Below are 12,939 nucleotides of genomic sequence, written 5' to 3'. Positions count from 1 at the left end.
TTATTCCCTTGTAAAGGTGTTCCTCCTTTGGGGGGGGGGGGGATTTCCAGTGTTGATCCAGCCACAGTGATGATCTGTTTTATTCCTAATATGTTTCAGACTGATATATAAAAATAATTGGTTCAAAGCTATTTTTCCCTTTTAAAAAGAAATTCATTTATTCTGAAAAACACCACTACTGAAATACCCATTTCTATACCTATATGGCAGTAATATTATATTAAGCACACGCATAGACACAGATACACAGTTATATAAATGTACACATTGCTTCATGAGCTGTATCAGAATTTTTTTGTAAGCACTTTGGAGTTCATATATTTATTATAATAGACACATTTATTACAGTAAGACACAATACACATGCTCAAATTAATTATGGCCAAACTGTCACGGACTAGATTTCTGCCTAGAAGACATATGGAATGTTATTTTTATTACATAAGTTTTGGTGTACAACATTATACTTCGACATCTGCATACACTACAGGGTGATTACCCCTAAAAGTCTGGTTACCATCCGTCACTCTACAGTTGATTGCCTTCACCATTTTACCCATCCCTCAATCCCCTTCTCCTCTGGTAACCACCAGTCTGTTCTCTGTCTGTGAGTTATGTTTTTGTTTAGTTTGTTCATTTGTTTTGGATTTTTTTTTAGATTCCCTATGTGAGTGAAATCAGTATTTGTCTTTCTCCTTTGGCTTATTTCACTTACCATAATACCTTGAAATTCTATCCATGTTGTTGCGAATGGCAAGATTTCATTCTCTTTTATGGTTTACTGGTATTTCAGTGTGTGTGTGTGTGTGTGTGTGTGTCACATCTTTATCCATTCATCTGTCAATGGAACTTGGGTTGTTTCCATATTCCGTGTCGTAGCTATTGTAAACAATGCTATAGTGAACATATAGGTGTATATGTCTTTTCAAATCAGTGTTTTAGTTTTCTTTAGATAAATACCTACTAGTGGAATAGCTGGATCATATGTCAGTCCTATTCTTAAGTTTTTGAGGAACCTCCCTGTTGTTTTCTATAGTGACTGCACCAATTTACAATTCCACTAACAGTATAGAAGGTTCACTTTTCTCCGTGTCTTCTCTAACACTTGTTATTTCTTGTCTTTTTGATAATAGACACTCTAACAGGCATGAGGTGATACCTCATTGTGGTTTCGATTTGCAATTTCTCTAATAAGTGATGATGTTGAATATATTTTCAGATCCTATGCCCATTTTGTTATCAGGTTGTTTTTGGTTGTTAAGTTTTATGGGTTCTTTATATAATTTGGATATTAACCACTTAGTAGATGTGTGATTTGCAAATACCTTCTTTCATTTAGTAGTTGCTTTTTCATTTTAATGATAGTTTCCTTTGCTGTGAAGAAATTTCTTAGTTCGATGTGGTCCCATTTGTTTGTTTTTGCTTTTGTTTCCCTTGCCTTTGGAGTCTGATCCACAAAAAGATCAATCATCAAGACCACAGTCAGGGAGCTTACTGCTTATGTTTTTCTTCTAGGAATTTTATAGTTTTAGGTCTTATATTCAAGTCTTTAATTCTTTTTGAGTTAATTTTTTGTGTATGGTATAAGATAGTTTCATTTCTTTGCTTATGGCTAGTTTTAAATTAAAAGTCAAATAAGAACAGAAAATAGAAGTTCCAACAAAGGAAAGTCTAGAATGTGGGGGTAGAGGTGATTCAGCAAGAAGAATCCAGAGATCTGGGTTCAGATTCTGGCTCTGCCACCTTCTATCAGTGTGAATAAGGACAAGTTACTAAACCTTGGTTTAGTCTAATTATACAAAGTCAGTCCTACGTATAGGATTTGTGTGGGGATGAAATTAGACAGCTGCACAGAAGGGTCTATGCTAAGTAGATATTCATTACAGCAATGCCAAGCCCTACCATTTTGCTTTTTAATATGACCCAGGGATTTCTCGACAGAAAGAGAATGTGCTTGTTATTCTGCTTCATCTGTGTTCCCCTCTAGCTCATCCTCCCATAATTACAATCCAGAATGACCTCTGGAAAAGATAACCTAGGAAACCACAAAACAAATATAGGAGTGTTTAAATTTTCTTAGTAAATATTAAAAATAGCCACAGTGACTGGTCTTTCTCAAGACTCTCTGATGCATGACTAAGAGAATTTTGAAATGTTTTTTAAGTTTTCCTACTAGGGATATTGGTATTTCCCCCAGCATCCCACTTCTGTCATCTGAAGAGTTGTGCCTTCTCTCAGAGGATTTTCAGACCTTCCTGTGCAACTTATCTTTGGAAATGACGTAATCTTTTTAGAGTACTGAAGCTTCATAAGTGTGGATTTGAATACTGAGCCCCATGATGATAGTGAATAAGTAGAGGTATAGATACGTGCATACATAAGAAGGGGTCACTTGTTGAACACTAGAGCAAAGGTGAGAATGAGAAAGTGAGAAAGCAGGAGGGCTAATGCAAGGGGAGGGGAAAAGGCGGAGGGGGTGGTAAAGGAGGAGAGAGGGAGGGAAGGAGAGGAGGCTACAGAGGGTGAAGAGGTTTTGTGTTGATGAAATAGGTAGTGTAACCTGGTGTTGGGAGTGACACTGCCTAGTGGTTAAGAACTTTCACCTTGAGTTTATATCCCACCTTTGCTGTTGCTTTTTATGATTTGTCTGTCCTTGGCATACCTCTGAAAATTTGATTTTCTCACCTATAAGATGGAAATAATATCAGTACTAACTTTATAGAGTTCCTGAGATGGGTAACTGATTTCTATCTATAAAATGGAAATAATATCAATCCTAGCTTTATAGAGTTACTGAAATGGGTAGATGAGATGATGAATGTTAAGTGCTTTGTATGGTGCCAAGCAACAAGTAAGCACTCATTACATGGAAGTTATTGCTGTTGATAGAATTTTCTTCTGTCTTCCAAAAAAAAAGCCATCCCAGTACTGAACTAGATTCTTGCAGAACAGGGAAACTTCCCCTTTTGGAGTTTCCCCCTATTGGCACATCTGCTGGATGATGTCTATTGCACATCCATTCCTATTCTTTCTTTTATCTACTTGTATTTAGAAGGCTAAAAGTGATATTTTGTAGACTAATGCACAGCTAAGTTCTGAATATGATATAATTCTACCAATGAAATGTGCTCACTCAATATAGGGAGAGCCCAAGCGCTGTCAGCCTCCTGCTAGCAGGCAAAGTCAGGGAAGGAAGAGCGTTTTTGGAAGCTGGACTCCACATTCCAGGATCAGCTGACTGATCTGTGGGAGTCAGGTAGGTATGGCAGGGGCAACAGTGGAAGCAGCAGCAGCTTTTTCCAGAACTCAGCATTGTTATGATGCTGTTACCGGGGAGCAAAGTGACCTCTGTCTTTTATTCCTTGCAAAGATTTTGCAGGTCCCTTTTACTCTGTATGAAATCTCTTCTGTTTAAATACCTGGAGCTGTTTCCAGTTATTTTGCACTGAACCTTGGGCAATACAGTCCTTGTCTGAGCTCTCTTATGCCTGTTATTTCATTAGTGTGGAAGCTGGAGATTTTAGACAAAATGGCTCATGTCCTATTTATTGACTAGTAAGTATAGGCAAATGTTGGGCATTGTAATAAAACAACAAAAACAAAACAATAAAAAAATAAGCAATAATAAACATCAAAATTCAATCCTTCATTTACAAAGCTTTGCAGAAATAAGGGACCAGACATAGTAAAAGACTTTTGTGTTTTAACTGAATCATTTGGACTCTTCATTAGCCTCTGAGGACCATCAAAAGATCTAAGTCCACAATGTCTCACTCCAAGTTTGTACTGAGATTGCCTACCACACAGAGTTATTGTCAACATTGGTTTTAGATTGTCTTATTCTTTTGTTTGGAACACCTGTGTGCTTGGATATGCGGACTGATAGTATACTATTTATTCATCCATTAGTTCATCCATTGGTGCTGAATGTTTGCTGAATGCTTCCTAACATAAACAGATACCGTTCTAGGTACTGGACGGAAAAGGAAAAATCCTTGCTTACATGGGCATTACAGTATAATGGGAAAGGAGGACAAAAAAAAATCATCAATCAGCAACAAATCAATAATAGAATGCTGCTAATAGAGTAATGATAAGGGCTATGGAGAAAAATAAACCAGATAAGGATGGAGTACATTTTTGTTGACAATGACCAAATATCCACGTGACGGAAGGTTGCAAAGAATATGTGTACTGGGGGAAGAGCACTCCAGGCAGAGGAAACACATCATCTGACTTACATTTGAGGATAATTTTGGCTTCTGAATTGAGGAAAGACTTTAGGGAGCAAGAGTAAAGGAAGGAAACCACATAGGAGCTTTTTGCAATAAGCTTCATATCAGACAGGAAATAGACTTTCAGAGACAGATTGAGTGCAGGTGATTTATAGGGAAGTGTGTTCAGAAACAGCATGTGTAAAGGGGTGAGGAAGCAGGACTGGTCAGAGGAGAACTTGAACTATGACTTCTTGCAGCAAAGGCCTCAGCCAATCCCACCAGCAGCAGGGTTAGACCTTCAGAGACATCTGGATTGAGGCAAAGGGGGCTTGGGGTTTTGTATCCCTCATCAAACAATCATTAGGTGTTGGCTACCCCTGGGGAGGGGGCATAACCTTGAGTGAGACAGCTCCCTTCAGAAAGTTGACTTCTGAAAAGGAACTAAGTCATGAGCCATCAGCAAGTCACACTTCCAGTGGCGGGGGTGGGGGATGCATGCTACCAACATAAAGGGGCCTCTGGGTATCAGTACCCACCTACCCCTTACGTCATCCACATCCACTTGCTTCCTATTTCTTTAGCGCATCCAGCAGTGATTTCTCCAGGATTCTGATCTGTTTCTTTTTCTGGGAAAAAGACCGGTCTCATGGCTACAACTGAAATTCACCTTCCTTACTATACATTCTACATTCTCCACACTTGGCTGATACTAGTAGTTTATGTGGTGGGGTGACCCTAGTCATCATGCCCTTCTGCTGTCCTTGCCTATTTACTGTCAAAACAGGGGAGAGTAGAGGTATGCCTGGGTGGCTCGGCTAAACATCTGCCTTTGGCTCAGGTCATGATCCTAGGGTCCTGGGATCAAGTCCTGCATCCGGCTCCTTGCTCAGTGGAGAGCCTGCTTCTCCCTCTGCCTGCCACTCCCCCTGCTTGTGCTCTCTCTCTCTCTGACAAATGAATAAATAAAAATCTTTTAAAAAATGGGGCAGAATTAGAACCAAGAGGTGCCCTTTGGATCATGTTGGTGTTGAGTGTATTCTGCCCCGACTCCACTGTGGTCAAACAGCCCTACTTCTTTCTGACAGTCAGGTGCAGTTACCTCTACTAGGGTGGTGATTTCTTTCCTGGCCTACTGGTCTGTTGACCAAGGAGCCCAAAATAGCTGAATAGCAGCCATACCTAAAGGTTTAATAAAACCATTTCCCTGGTAGAAATGTTGCTTCTTTGGGAAACATGACCTCCAGACCTATAGTTGAGTTGATCGAAAGCACGAATTTCTCATTGGGTCACTGGGAGTGAAGGGAAGCAGAACTACACTTACTACTGTCATGTAGTCCCCAAATCCACATAGTCTCCTTTTTCGTTATGCAATACCATATAATGAGATTTGATTTAAGGTGCATCTCGCTCATCTCCAAGCTGGCATCAGAGTTGCACCTTTACAAGAACTGTCCATAGTTCTACCAAGCACGAAGTTTCTGGGTTCTGTGACATGTGATAGGTCTGGTGGATCCCTTGGTCACAAGTGTAGTAATTAGCAATGCTGGGATTTAATTTACTTCATCCCAACAATAAAGCATATTTTATGGTCATTGTGTCACTGCTGATGTCACTCTGATGCTGTAAAGTGGATTCCCTGGTCTAATACTATGTGATACTGGATGCCAGGATGATAGATCAGGCTTTCTGTAAGCCTTTGACTGTGGTATTGGCTGAGGCCATGCAGGCAGGGAAGAAACATATAACCAGATTATGAGTTAATTCTAGTGAAGTGAATTATACCCCTTTCTAGATGGGAGGGAACCAATGCCGTTACCTTGCCAGCATGTGATTGACTTGTCTCCTCAAGGGCTGGTGCCATGTTAGGGACTCAGATTTGGTCTTTATTGCTGGAAGACTGGAAATTCAGTGGCAATAGTAGGCAAACCAGCCTTGATGAATAGAATTCTATACTGTTGAACCCAAGCGTAGCCTCCATTCTTGTGACCCTGGCCGTTCCATTAATATATCCATTGTGCCAGTGTTGGGGTGGCCAGTGATGGGATGACTGATACCCTCTGCCCAGCACTTCCCTGGAATTAATGTGGAATGCATACTTCGATTCTAAAGGGAGCTATCTGGACAGTGGAGAACAGCGTCAGCTATACCTGGTAAGAGATAATAATGGCTTGGTGAATTGTACAGTAACTATCAGAGAAAGAGAGAAGTTAAGGATGACTCAGGTTTTTCACTGACTTCCTGTGGTAAATAGTGGAACCACTCATGGGATAGGAAGACTGGGGGAAGTGCAAGTTTGGAAAACAGCAAAGGAACAGGGTATCAAGAATTTAGGATATACTAAGTTAAGTATAAGCTGTTGAGTAGACAGATGGATAAATCAGTTTGGGCTTTAGGGAGAAGGTTTAGGTTAAAGAAATAAATGGGAAATTCATCTGTATAAAATCTTAAAGTCAGCAATTAAAATGGTTCACCTGGCAATTTTCTTCAAAATAGTCCATTGTTTTCGTTTTCAAGAATAAAGAATAAACCCTCAAGGTGACAAGACAGATGGAAGACAAAATCCTAACTGATTTTACCAGCAGTGTTTTGAGTGAGCTCCGAGATCTACAAGGAAGCTTTACTAATTCATTATTTTTCATTCACTTTTCTTAGTGACTAGGATTAGAACAACCTTATTTTATCCTCAGTAGCTTTTGCAAAATACCACTACCAACAACAATAGCTCCTGTTTAGTGAGCCTTTACTGTGTGCTAGGACTATGCTAAGTAGTTTACACAAATCTCCTTTAATTTTGACATAATTCTCTAAAATAGGTTTGATTATACTTACTTTACTTATGAGTGAATTGAGACTTAGGAAGGTCATAAGTATAGTAATTAGCAGTGCTGGGATTAAATCCGGTTCAGGCCAACAATAAAGCACATATCATGATCGTTTTGTCACCTTTTGTCACCTCGTTTTGTCACAAAGTCGTTTGGCCTTTTCAAAATTCACATCAGTCTAACTTGATCCAAACAAGTGAACTTCTCTTTCCCAGAAACCCTATAACTCTCTCACTTGGGATGGAGAGACTCCCGGAGCTGACGACAGAGTTACCTCCACCCCAGAAGGAGGGAAGGAAGGATTCCCCCCCCCCCCCGAAGTGAGTGGTTCTGCTGTGTGATTTCAGGGGCTAAGATTCAACACAAAGGTTATCTACTGTATTTACTGAATGACTCATCAGGACAAGAATGTGGGTAAAGGGGCTCTCTGGTGACATTCCACGGCTGTACTGTTATCCCCACATGGAGCTGTGGTCTGCAGTTGAGAGAGAGGGCAGGTGGCACTTACTGGACTGAAGTGGGGACCAACATCATCTGTATTCTCTGTCTGCTCACCTAGGCAGGGCATGTGACTTTTTAAGACTGAAGTGTACTCTTCTCTGGTCTCCTTGTTTTCTAGAATATGTAGAACTATCTCTGTGTGAAATAAACCTCCTGGCCTTAAATTTTTAATTTAATATTTTGCTCTCCCAGGAGTCACACTTGGTTGTTGCCCAAACTAATTGTTTATCAGAATAACTGGGGATATTTTAATAACAAAATCCCCTGGGTTCTAACCCAGAAGTTGCTGATTCACTAGGCCTGAAGAAAAGCCCCAGGGAAATGTACTTTTTTTTAGGTAAGCTTCTTGTTAAAGAAAAACACACAGAAAAGTTCACAAAATCACACATGTATAGTTCAAATAATTGTCACAAAGCGTAAACACTCATGCAGCCAATATCCCTGGAGCAAGAAATAGAACATCACTAGCTCTGTCCCCTACTGCATCCCAGGAAGTGTCCTCCCCCAAATAATCACAATCCTGACTTCTTACCCCGTAGATATCTTTGTGTGTTTACGAACTTTCTGTAAATAGGTTCATACAGTATGCATTGATTCCGGCTTCCTTCGCTCAGTGGTTTGCAAGATTCATACATGTTATTTTCTGTGGTAATTGTTCATTCCCGTTTCCTTATTCTATGGTAGGAGTGTGCCATAATTTATTAATCCATTTCTCTGTAGTCGACATTTTTTTAGTTTTTTTCCCTAATATAAATAGTACTGTTATGAACATTCTTGTGCATATCTTTTGGTGAAAATATAAGCGTTTCTGTTGAGTCTGCACCTTGGAACACAGTTGCTCAGTCAGTTGGTATGCATGTGCTCAGCTTTAGCAGATAGGGTCCGTTTTCCAAAGTCGATCTACCAATTTACACCCCCCCCCCCAGTAAAAAAGAGTCCAGTTGCTTCACATCCTTCCCCATTCTTGGTAATATAAGTCTTCTTAATTTTAGCTATCCTAGTGGGTATTAGTGGTATCTCATCATGATTTTAATTTGAGTTTCTGTCATGAATCTTGAGAACCTTTTCATAGTTTTTTTTTTTTTTTTTTTCATTTGGATATCCTTCCTTTGGTAAAAACCCTGATCAAATCTGTTGCCTATTTTTCTACTGGTGGTCTCTCTTCTCACTGATTTGTATTAATTCTTTGACTTTATATGCATTGAAAATGTCTTCTACTGTGACTTACCTTTTTATTCCCCAGTGGTGACTTTTGTTTGACAGAAGTTCTTAAGTTTTATGTTGTCCAACTTATCTATTTTAGCTCTATATTTAATACTCGTTGTTTACTGTTTTGGAAATATTTGCCAATCCCAAGGTTATGTTTTCTTCAGAATCCATATTTTTTAAAAGCTTCATGATTCTGATGTATGATCAGGTTAAAGAAATTCCAATTTTGAGTATTTGAAATCTGTTAAATAATGTTATATACCAGAATAAGTGTCTCAGGTCTGAGTTAATAATAGTGATGTTTGGTCCAAAGTCAAGAATATCTTCCCTAAAACACTGAATAAAAGGAGGAGATTTAAAAATCAAGGCCTAATATCAAGGTCTGTTAAGGATGAATGGAATACATATAAGGTCAGTGAAAAATAAGGAAAATAAGCAAAGTCAGATTATTGTGTCAATATCAAAATCTGGAGAAGCAGAATTGAGCAACTTCCAATTTGGGGAGTCTCAGGCTAGAAGGCGACAGGGCTAGAGGAGCAAAGCCCCAGTCAGTGAAGAAGTCTCCTTACTGTTCTAATAAGGAGAAATCCTTGGCTAGATTTCAGTGGGCTAGACCAGTAAAATAACTTCTGGCTTGGGAATTAAAAAAACTGCTCTTCCTTCTCAGCTTGACCACTTGACATTTTTCAGTAAATTCCTACTTTGATACTTTTTAAAGCAATTAATATGATCTTTGGAGCTACTAAGAACTCAGGCTGTGGATTCTGACTTGTGGAGTTCAAATTCTTGCCTGTGATTTAAGCAAATTACTTAATTCCTCTGTGTTTCAGTCCTCTATTATTTAAAGATAATAATAATATCTATTTCTTAGGATTTGCATGAGGATTAAATGAGTTGACAGTGTAAAGTGTTTATAGTTTCTGGCACGTAGAAAGTACTTAATAAATTTTAGATACTATGATCTTATAGTAGCTGATTTAATAATATCTGCAATATATTTGAATTCCTTATAATGAAACCTTCTATTGATATGCAATTAGATTATTACATTTCAAGGTAATATCTGCCATAAATTCAGAATTTCTCAAACATTACATACATTTTTGGAATAACTTAGTCTTCGTCCCTTATTCACTATTGACCCCAGACTCTACAAGTAATATTTAGTGACTATTACCCAACATGTAGGTTTCGTAGGCCTGAAAGTTGCCGGAACTTAAGAAAAGTCATTATCAGGGACCATTTTTGACTACTAGTGACAAAGAGATACTCCACATCGGCATTAAAGAACAGTAGTTGCAGCCTTGTCTTTCTTCAGGTAACGGGTGCTCCAGCTGTAAATTGTGGCAGAGTAGGACACTAGGAAACTTGAGTTCTGTTTTCACAGATCCCAGGAAGGCCCACCCATATGAAACCACAACTACTCCCCCTGATGGCTGGTGCCTAGAATTCCATCCATAAACCTTTGGAAATCCCATTAGGTTAAAACTACTTTCCTAAGAGCACTAATGGACTATCAGTACTTAACATTTTCCGGTATATTTTTTTAAAGATTTTATTTATTCATTTGACAGAGACAGCCAGTGAAAGAGGGAACACAAGCAGGGGGAGTGGGAGAGGAAGAAGCAGGCTCCTAGCGGAGGAGCCTGACATGGGGCTCGATCCCAGAACGCTGGGATCACGTCCTGAGCCGAAGGCAGAAGCTTAACGACTGAGTCACCCAGGCGCCCCAATTCTGAAAGCACTTTTCTTAAAGGGTAGAATAGAAAGCCTTAGGATATAATCTCAAAAGGACAGTTGAAGGGATATCAGAAAACTGTTGAAAAAAATAGAATGGAAGGCACACTAAAGGCCAGCTTTGCTTGATTTTATAACTCTGTGTGAATCTAACACTATTAACCTGTATACATTGACAGTAATCGTATTCTTACCCTAATATAATATCTGGAATGGACAAATGATCATTTTGGGGGCTGGGGAAACCATTGTGTATCAAACTGAAGAGTCATTTGATTCTTTTTCGTGACCTTCATACCATCTGATAAGCAATAATGAACTCACCCTACTTCACTGATTCCAACATTTGAAATTTAGAAAATGGTCAGAAAAGTCTTTGTTATTTCTAGCAAATTTGGATCTGACTATAAATCATGTGAAAAATTTCAGTTTTCAAAGGGAAATTCTTTTTAGGAGACTGCTAGGCAAAATGGCTGACCAAGTTAAAAAAAAAAATGGCCTGCCTCTGTAGTCAGTGAAGTGATTTTTTTGTGATGGAGGTCACAGCGAAATCGTTCATAGTACTCAGAAGTCATCAGCAGAGCTCGTTCTTGGCAAGCCTGATGTAGTCTCTGCCTCAGAGAATTACTTTCTAATTACTAAAAACATGATATGGTAGAAACAAATGTTGTTGGCTTCAACCAAGTGTATAATTGATTGAAAAGTTCTGTCCCAGTGTAACTGTAAAGAAGCAGAGTCTGTGGGATTTGCTGGGAATGTGTGAGTGGGTGGGGGCCGGATTGTCTCTTCACTGTGGGATTTGGGAGTTAGATTACATGCTCTGTCTTCGGAAATTAAGAACTGTAGATATTCAAGGGTAATAAAGGAAAGGCGCTTCCAGGAACGGAAGAGTATGTAGGCTAATTGTATCAATATGGCCTGTTGCCCTGAGGGCATTGGCTACGGCAGCCATATGATATGACTAAGACGTTAAAATAGCAGATGAACATTTAGTAGATGGAAAAAGTTTATCCTGATGTCCAGTTCCACTCTCATGGTTGGAAAAAATGTTGGCTTCCCTCACTGGGATATACACAAGATGGAAAGTAAGATGGGCTCTGTGAAGTGGGTGGGAGGGTGAGGAGGAAAAACCAGTCAAAATCAAAGCAGCCAAAGTGAGACAGGGTCATGTGAGGAAGTGGGAAGAGTTGAATGCCCTTGAAAAGGCGGACGGAGGGATTTTTCTCAGCTATTTCATGGTGTGGTGTGCGCACGCTCTGAGCTGCGAGAGGTGGTCAGACAGAAGCGCCCAGAGCGCCAGCTGTCGGTGTTCCTGGGAGTGCCAAATCTCAGGGTGTCACCCGGTTATTCTCTGGGTTTGTCTAAGCATGGCAAACATTCCTGAGAAACACTGGAGGCCACGTTACTTAGCCATTTGAACTACAAATCCAAAATACATTTTTAGCCATTACAGTAGCTTATTGTATTCGCAGAGCAAAGACGAGTCACCAAATCAGAGGACGCCTGTTGCTCATGACATCATTTTGACACACGAATGCCCTCTTCTCTGGGGAGACTTGCGGAGCCCTGGTCTGCGCGCCAGCCTGCTGCTGCCTGCAGTCCTCTGTGCAGCCTCACGAAGCTGTGCTGTGCCCTGGACTTCTTCCCTGAGCGTGACCTGGGGTTCGCCCTGGGGACACAGGCGGGGGCGCACTCATTTCTGCCTCTGCTATTCCACTGACTGTGGTGACCTCGATGCTTCTTTCCCTCTCTTTTCCCAGCTCCTTCAGTTCAGCTCCTTTTGTTTCAACAAGTAACTGTTGACTGACTAGTAGGTGCCTGACTCTGAGAACACAAGAACAACCCGTAGTAACTTATAGTCTAATAAATTTCAAGTTTGTTGTCCCCCCACCACATGGATCTCTTTGTTAGACTTCCTGGTTTGGTTTCTGTCTCTGTCACTCAGTAGCTGTGTGACATTGGGCAAGCTACCTAACCTTTCTGTGCCTTACTTTCTTAATTTTATGATTATTTTGAGGATTAATGAGGCCCTGTTTTATATTAGCTATCTCTGTTATTGCCTGTTTTTACTCTGCTTACTACATGCATTTTATTATGTGTTGCTTTTCTCTTTTATTTCTCCAGGTATGATACCTTAACACAGCAGCCGGATTTCATGCACTTTGGGGGGAAAAAAATCACAGCTTTTACTCTCTGTATATCCTATGCATTACCTAAAGTGCTGGGCATACACGTGGTATTACAAAATAACACATGTTAATTGAATAAAGTATTAGCAGAGAGAAAGACCTCTTTTTAGTTATGACTTACACTGAAATTTCCTAGCAGAATGGCCTCCGTACCTTATAGATGGCTCCTTGTCTTTCTCTAATAATCTCAGTTCTTCCTCTTCTCCAGCCTCTGAGTATCTTTTCCCATTAGATGGAACCAGGTTCAAGGAATATTCCATACAA

The sequence above is a fragment of the Ursus arctos genome, unplaced genomic scaffold (assembly GCF_023065955.2).
Source record: "Ursus arctos isolate Adak ecotype North America unplaced genomic scaffold, UrsArc2.0 scaffold_36, whole genome shotgun sequence".
Classification (NCBI taxonomy): domain Eukaryota; kingdom Metazoa; phylum Chordata; class Mammalia; order Carnivora; family Ursidae; genus Ursus; species Ursus arctos.
The sequence above is the reverse complement of the archived record's forward strand: the minus strand, read 5'-3'. Positions refer to the sequence as shown.